Source organism: Echinops telfairi, unplaced genomic scaffold (genome assembly GCF_000313985.2).
Source record: "Echinops telfairi isolate 266 unplaced genomic scaffold, ASM31398v2 ScPeMD7_7404;HRSCAF=8442, whole genome shotgun sequence".
NCBI lineage: Eukaryota > Metazoa > Chordata > Mammalia > Afrosoricida > Tenrecidae > Echinops > Echinops telfairi.
This window is the reverse complement of record NW_022111304.1, coordinates 2,393,006-2,400,386: the sequence shown is the minus strand read 5'-3', so window position 1 is coordinate 2,400,386 and position 7,381 is coordinate 2,393,006.

Sequence of the window (7,381 nt, the reverse complement as noted above, 5' to 3'; positions counted from 1 at the left end):
CACATCCAATTAAACAACCAAACAACCAACCAAACAACCAAACAAACACAACCAAACTCACTGCCATTGAGTCGATGCCTCCTCATAGTGACCCTATAGGACAGGTAGAATTGCCCCCTGGGAGTTCTTGAGACAGTAACTATGGGAATGGAAAGCCCCCCCCCATCGTTTTTTTCCTGTGGAACGGCTGGTGGCTTCAAACTGCTAACCTTGTGGGTCGCAGCCTAATGAGAAATGACTCCGCCCCCCCCCCCCCCCCCCCACCCTCCCGCTTCTCTCCCCATCCAATGGTGCTTTGAAAGGACCCAAGGAAATCAAGACCCCACTGGAGACCCATTTCCTCTAGCTGCCTGACGCCTCAGCACTTAAACTTGACAGGGCAAAGTGTGGACTCAGAATTCTATCCCTGCTTGGCTTCCTCCCCTCTAGGAAGCAGAATCAGCGATTGCTGTCCCTTACATCCCTTCTCCTCTGGCCATTCTGTTGTGAGGAGAGCGTTGTGCTGGGCGAGGAAGGGAGGCCCATCGGGAGGTGCATGAGCCCTGCCCAGAGGGAGCTCCTAGACACATTGTCAGCGTTCTGGGCACCCACTGTGCAAATGCTTGTGGGCTGGGTTGGTCAGGCCCAACTGGACCAGGAGGCCCCTGGCAGAGGATGGAAGAAGATATGGAGGAAGTCCGGATAGGGAAAAAGGTACTCCGCAAAGTGTAGTGGAGGAGAACGGATGAGCTAGACTTCTCAGGAAAGCACATTATCATGGGGTGTGGGGTGTGGATGGGAATGTGTGGGTGTGCATGTGTGCGTTGGGGAAGGTGCAATTGGGAGGCAGAGAGATGGAGGAGGAAGGATTTGGGAGAGCAGTCTGGCTGGGTCATAGCAGAGAATTTGGGCAGGGAAATCCTGGAGATGCCCTGTGATGGGGGTGGTCGTGGATGCGGGGCAGCAACATAAGACACCTCACTACCTCAGCTCCGTGGTGAGCCTGGCTCAGGTGGGCAAGATACCGGGAAGCCAGGCAGACTTCCCTGGCCTTGACGTGTCCTCCTATGATATAAGGATGGATGAGCCTGGCTTTCATGGGCCAATGAGCCACGGCTGGGTGGAGACAGCTGCTCAGGCCATGAAATGTGGGGAAGAGGCCTCTGGGGGTCAGTAGACAGAAAGAGAGAGAGGAAGACTGGGGTCAGGGTGGGGAGTAATGGGAACACCCTGGGACCTATATCCTGGTTGCTCTCTCCCATCCCTTTCGGGGATTGAATTATGCATGTTAAAGGTAAACAAGTCAATACATTATTTGGTCTAGGCTTCCACTTTTAGAGGATAAGGTATTACGATGTCCACATTTCCCAAGGATATGGGCCTAGACAAGTTAACTGATTCGCCAGCGATCTTTTGGGCAGAATATACCCAGAGGGGCACCAGGAAGCAGATCATCTACCCTCTGGGTAGTAAGTGACCTCTTCTTTACACAACTGCAGCCCAAGGCTGTCTACTTTTGGAGGGCATCGACTTTGTCCCTAGCTCTGTCACTTGCCATCTCTGTGACTCCAGGCACGTTACTTAACTGCTCTGGGCCTTAGTTTTGTTTTCTGTAAAGTGGCAAAATGAATACTAGCTTCTATGGGTTACGATCGAGGACAACGTTGTATTGATGCACAAGGACTTTGTACCATTGTCAAGATATATAGATCGAGATGTATTAGGCATTTAAAATCATCCTCATCCTCATCTCTGATGTTTTCTCAGTGTATTCCCTCCCCACACCAGGACCATTAACCTCCTGCCTCCCAAGCCCCCTTTGCCCTCTTGAGCCTCTAAAGCTGGCATTTACTTTCCTTTCTCTTGTTTTATAAGCCCAGGCCACCGTTCCCACATGTCCCCATGGCACCGAGCGCTGCGGCTTCTGTCCATTTCTTCTTTGCTCTGGGCTTCATGTCGTCCCGTGTGCTCCCTTTCTCACCTACCAGAGAGGGGAGGGTCTTGTTTCTTCCTCTCTTTGGACCCCTTTCCCCACTCGGCTCTGGATGGGGCTGGCCTCCCAGGGCGAGTGTGAAGAAGAGATAGGGAAAGATGCGAAGAGGTGGAGAACAAGGCGGGAGTGAGGGCTTGGGGAAGGAAGAGAGCCGATGCTGACTCGGAGCAACCGGATAGGACAGAGTAGAACTGCCCACGGGAGCTTTTGAGGCCATACTTCTTACAGGAATAGAAAGCCCCATCTTTCTCCCGCGTATTTTTATTACACACTTCCCCTAACCCGGGCAGGGGAAGCGGTCCGCGGCCTCTGACTACGACTGACTTAGCCAACAATACCAGTTGCGGTTGAGTTGATTTGAACGCGTGGTGACCTTACCTGTCAGCATAAAACTGAACTCCACGGGGTTTTCCGAGGTTAATTTTTTGAGATCTGGATTGCCAGACCTTTATTCTGAGCTGCCTCCGGTGTATTTAACCCTTTCAGTGAGCAATTGAGCAGGTTAACCACTTGCTTGATACAGGAGGGATTTCCAGAGCTTTGGGCTGTTTGGTGCACCACCGACTGACTGACGCATCGTGAGCCTGTAGGACAAAGGAGGCTGCTCCCAAGGGTGAAATTGTGGATCACCAGGCCTTCTCTTCTGTGAAGTGGCTGCTGGGTTGGCAACACCGGCCTTTCAGTTCGCAACGTAACCAGTGCACCACCAGGCCTCCTTTGAGCAAAGTGTTAAGCGGACTCACTGCCATCAAGTTGGTTCTGACTCATCGCGACCCTGGAGGGCAGGGTAGAACTGACCTAGTGGGTTTCCGAGACGAACTCTTATGGGAGTAGAAAGCCTAGTCTTTCTTCCACAGAGCAGCTGGTGGTTTCAAACTGCCGACCTGTTAGTTAGCAGCCCACTATGCCACCAGGGCTCCCTGAGGCAGTGGAGTTATTTTCCTCATATTTAGAGAGACCCTAAATGGTTCCATGCAGAGACCAATCTGCGAATGAAAGGAAATAGGGAAGAGAGAGAGGGCTCCCCTTTTCCTGTCCCTTGCGTGTGCATGTGTGTGCATGCGTGTGTGAGGGTGAAGAACAGGCACTGAAAGATGCAGGAGGTTGAGAAAATGGGCTTGTGGAAGACAGCACCAAGGGAGGTGGCTGCTTGTAGTACTCTTGTGATTTGTGTGTGTGTAAGAGAGAGAGAGAGAGAGAGAGAGAGAGAGTCCAAAGCCAAACCCATTGCCATCAAGTCAGATCCAAGTCACGGGAAAGGGTAGAACTGCCTCTGTGGGTTTCCAATGTTGCAACTCTTTACTGGAGTAGATAGCCTCATCTTCCTCCTGAGGAGTGGGTGGTGGTTTCAAACTGCTGACCTCGCCGTTAGCAGCCCAATTGCGTAACACAAGGTGCCGCCAGGGTTCTTGTGTGTTTGATGGGGAATGTGAGTGAAGGGAGATTCCAACATGTTTCTCTTCTCTCACTCTCACTTGGGCTCCCATTTATCCAGCCTAGCTTTAAGAAAATCCTTTCCAAAGTAGAGCCCACATTTCTTTGGCTGAATTTAAGCCCCGCTCTCTAGCGACCTAGAAGACAGTAGAACTACCCCATAAGGGCTTCTGGTGGCTGTAAATCTTGGGTTCTGGCGGCTGTAAATCTTTCTGGAAGCAGACTTCTGGGGAGTTTGAACTGCTGACCTTTCAGTTAGCAGCTGAGGGCGTCACCACCATGCCACCGGGGCTCCTGCCACTGGAGGTACATTTCCTCGGGTTACAGATAAAGTCCAGGATCTGCTTCAATACCTTTGGTAAAAGATGTCTGCATATGGGGGAGGGCAAAGGGTGGAATTTGGAGAAGAAACGCAATGACCCGGCTTCTGGCTTTAATTACACATAAACCCTGGACATTTTGATGTTCTTTATGAAACAATCTTGTAGTGTCCATGAGGGTGGGATGCACTTGGTGGGTTTTGCCCCTTTTCTTTCTGCAGGGCTCCCTCCCCAGGTCCCCAGCCCCCCAGCCATTGACTGCACATCACTTCTCCCAGGTACAGGTGGCGCTATAAATCAGCTCTCCCAGAAAGGAGGTGTCACCTGTCCAGCTCAGGTGGTTCCCAGACTCTTTCTCAACATCTTTTGGTTCCTTCTGTCCACAATCCACTATGCTCTATCCCACCATCATGTTTTGGGATAACCTGCCTAGCTCTTTCTACTGAGAGCCCCCTTCCCTCCTAAGGGTCTTACTAATTGCAAACAGAGAAAGCCTGGTTTGTGAGGTTAGTGGGAGTAGAAGGGGTGGGGGGTGGTGGGGGCAGTTCCTTGGCTTGGTGGAGGCAGCCAGGAGCTGGGGGATTTAAAGCGCAATTTCCTGTACCTTTTTCATTTCCTGCTGGGGGTGGGGGGGAGCAATAAGCAAGGTGGGTGGCAAGGGCCAGAAGGACTGGGCAGGGAGGGGGGATGGGCTAGAGGAGGCTTTCCTGAATGCACTCCTCTGCCAGCCCCTCTTTTTCTAGGTCTCAAGGTGAGTTCCCCCGGGATGGGCCACTTCATCAATTAGGACCTGACATGCCTCTCAGTCCCACCTTTAGCTCCCTGAAAAAGGAAGCTGGGAGGAGTGGGAGAAGCTGTAGGTCTAGCTATGAGAAGAGTAGAGCCTTAGAAATCAGCGAGAGGAAACAGGCCTGGGAGACGGGCAGTAACGTGGTGCCTCAGGTCACATACGTAGTTCAGTTGGGGTGGGGGCTTACCTAACACTCCTTGTTCAGGGCTATTCCTTAAGCTGGTGTGGGCTGGAGGTCAGTGGTGTGTGTGTCAGCAGTGTGTGTGTGTGTGTGTGGTTTGGCGGGGGCAACGGCGCAGCATCTGGACAGTGAAGGGCCAGGTTTCAGGATAGTTACCCTTTCGTGGGTTCCGTGGAAGGACACAGTGAAGTGCGCCTTTCTCGGAGACTCCTGAGCTGCGGCAGGAAACAGGCCTACGGAGAAAGAGGAGGGGAGAGGGAGGGTCCCCTCGGCCCTTGGAAACGATTAACCCTACTTTCCTTTTGCAGCCTCTCTACAGTCAGAGGTGGATGAGGTGGGGGAGGGGGGCACGGCAGAGGACAAAGGAGCCAATTATTGAATGAGTGCAGTAATTGATGAATCGTCGGGGAGCTCCCAGCGCTCCCCCAACAGAGACACCCCCTCCCCTGACCCCAGTCAGCCATGGCCTCCGTTGGCCTGGATTATTAATTAGGGCTTGAAGTCATTTAACGATGATTTCATTATCGACGTGCTGTCCATCTCGGCTCAGCCCGGTTGCCAGGGCTACTGTGATCGATTGTCTCCCGGTCTCCTCGCTCTGGTCTCTGTGGGGACTGGCTGCTGGCGAGCACTCCCTGGTGGTCCACTCTGGTATTGCAGAGCCTCCTAGTTTTCTGCATTGTGAGACCCACCCAAGGGACAGATCTGGGGGGGCGGTGTGTGTGTGTGTGTGTGTGTGTGCGTGTGCGACAGGAGGGGAAGTTAGGGTCCCTTCAGCTGTCCTGGAACCTAGGCTACTCCACCATGGCCCCTATCACGTCCTGGTTTATCTAACTCTTGCCTGGGACACTGGGAATTGGAGCCTCCTTTCCCCTTGGTTAGGAGCCCTGGTGGCGTAGTGATTACGCTCTGGGTTGCCGGCCTCAAGGCTGGCTGTTCAAACCCACCAGGTGCCCCATGGGAGACAGAGGAGACCTCCTGCTCCCATCAAGACTCAGCCTGGGAAGCCCACGGGTCAGCTCTCTGTTGCTGAGGGTGGCTATAAGTCGGCCCTGAGTTCTGACTTTTCCCCTGGTTTGTGAAATCCTTTTGATGTGTCCCCGCTACTCTTGCTCCTTTGAAATGAATGTGAGAAGAGGCTGGTGACTTCTTTTGTCCCCTGAAGCCTCCGAGTGCAGCCCAGGGTCTTCTCTCTGCTTCTGAAGACACTCCTGGGGTTCTGGCTGTGACCAGTCATCTGGCCTCTGGGACCTGGACCGTGGCTGGTGGGGAAGAGAAGAGGAGCCCACTGTGGATTGCCCACCTTGATGTCTTTATAGTTTCCCTGCCTCTGAGAGGACCAGGGCAGCTCCTCTTTGCAGAGCGTCTGCCTCCAGAAAACCCACAGGACAAAGGGAGGGCTTCGGGTGCCAGGCTCCGTCTTGGGTCTTCAGAAACTTCACTGGCTCCTGAAAGCCTAAATTCAGGTAGGTCCACTGGCTTCCAGGGTCTCTGTCACGCCTCAGTTTCTCCTTTTGTGGGCTTCCTGTGTGTCTTTGTGGGGGCTTGTTGGTGGGGATGACTGGAGGAGTGGATTGTGTCTCCTCAAGAGGTGTCTCCATGTTTGCCACCAGCGAGGGCAATGGACAGACCGCAATGGACAGACCGGGGCTCTTATTTTGCATGCTGCTTAGCTAGCCCCCAAGGCAGTCTCCTGCCTAGCCCCTACATCTCCTAGGCATCTTCCAGGGATCCCTTGGCAGATACTGTCCCCCAGGATCCCGGAGCTCCCCTGGATCTGCCTGCCTCGATTTCTCCTTCCCCTCTGCTCAGGAGGTGCCAGGCCGGTGAGCCCCGGAGAACTTAGGACTGGGCTTCAGGTCTAGCGTGACAGTAGCAATTTGGGGAGAGGGTGTGTGTGTGTGTGTGTGGGGGGGCAGGCTGGGTTTTCAGACCTCTGTGGTGGGGGTTCTCTGAGACAACCCCCCTAGGTTGGCACCGAAAGAGAGCCCAGCTGCGGCGGCAGCTTCACCCCATCAGCTTTCTGGGCACATCCGCCGCGGAGCAGCACCTGAGAGGGGGACTGGCTCAGCGCGAGCAGAGTGAGATTGAAGAGGATCATAAAGAAAATATATATCCCCCTCCCTGGCCTCGCTCCCTCCTCCTGCTCTGCACTTGCCTCCTGCTCTCTCTTTGTCTCGCTCCCTCCTCCCTCTTCGGGCATCCTGTGTTTCTTTGTTCCTTCTTTGCCTCCTTCACCTTCCTCTCGGTCAGGCAGGCTTGTCTGTCAGTCTGTCTGTCTGGCCCTCTTGAGGACACCAAATATATTTATATATATTTTGGGGGGTGTCTGAGGGTTTCCAGGACTCTGTTGCCCACTGGCCTCTCTATTCTCTCTCTCTCTCTCCCTCGGTCTCGGAGGGTCTCATACCATCACGTCTTTATGAGTTTCACTGTGTGTACCATTTACATCTTGTCAGACTCTCCCATCTCCCAGTTATTCGGGCTCAGGCCTCTCCATCCACATCTCTTCCATCCGTCTTGTGGTTGCTGCCTCACCCCCCACCCCCTCACCCAACTGTGGCTGTTCCTGTCTCCTGCCCTCTCTTCCATCTCTCCTGTTTGCTTCTCTTGTCTCTGTCTCATTCAGCTTCTTCCGTGGTGTCTGGCTCACAACCCTGCCTGCTGCTTACATCTCCCCTCCA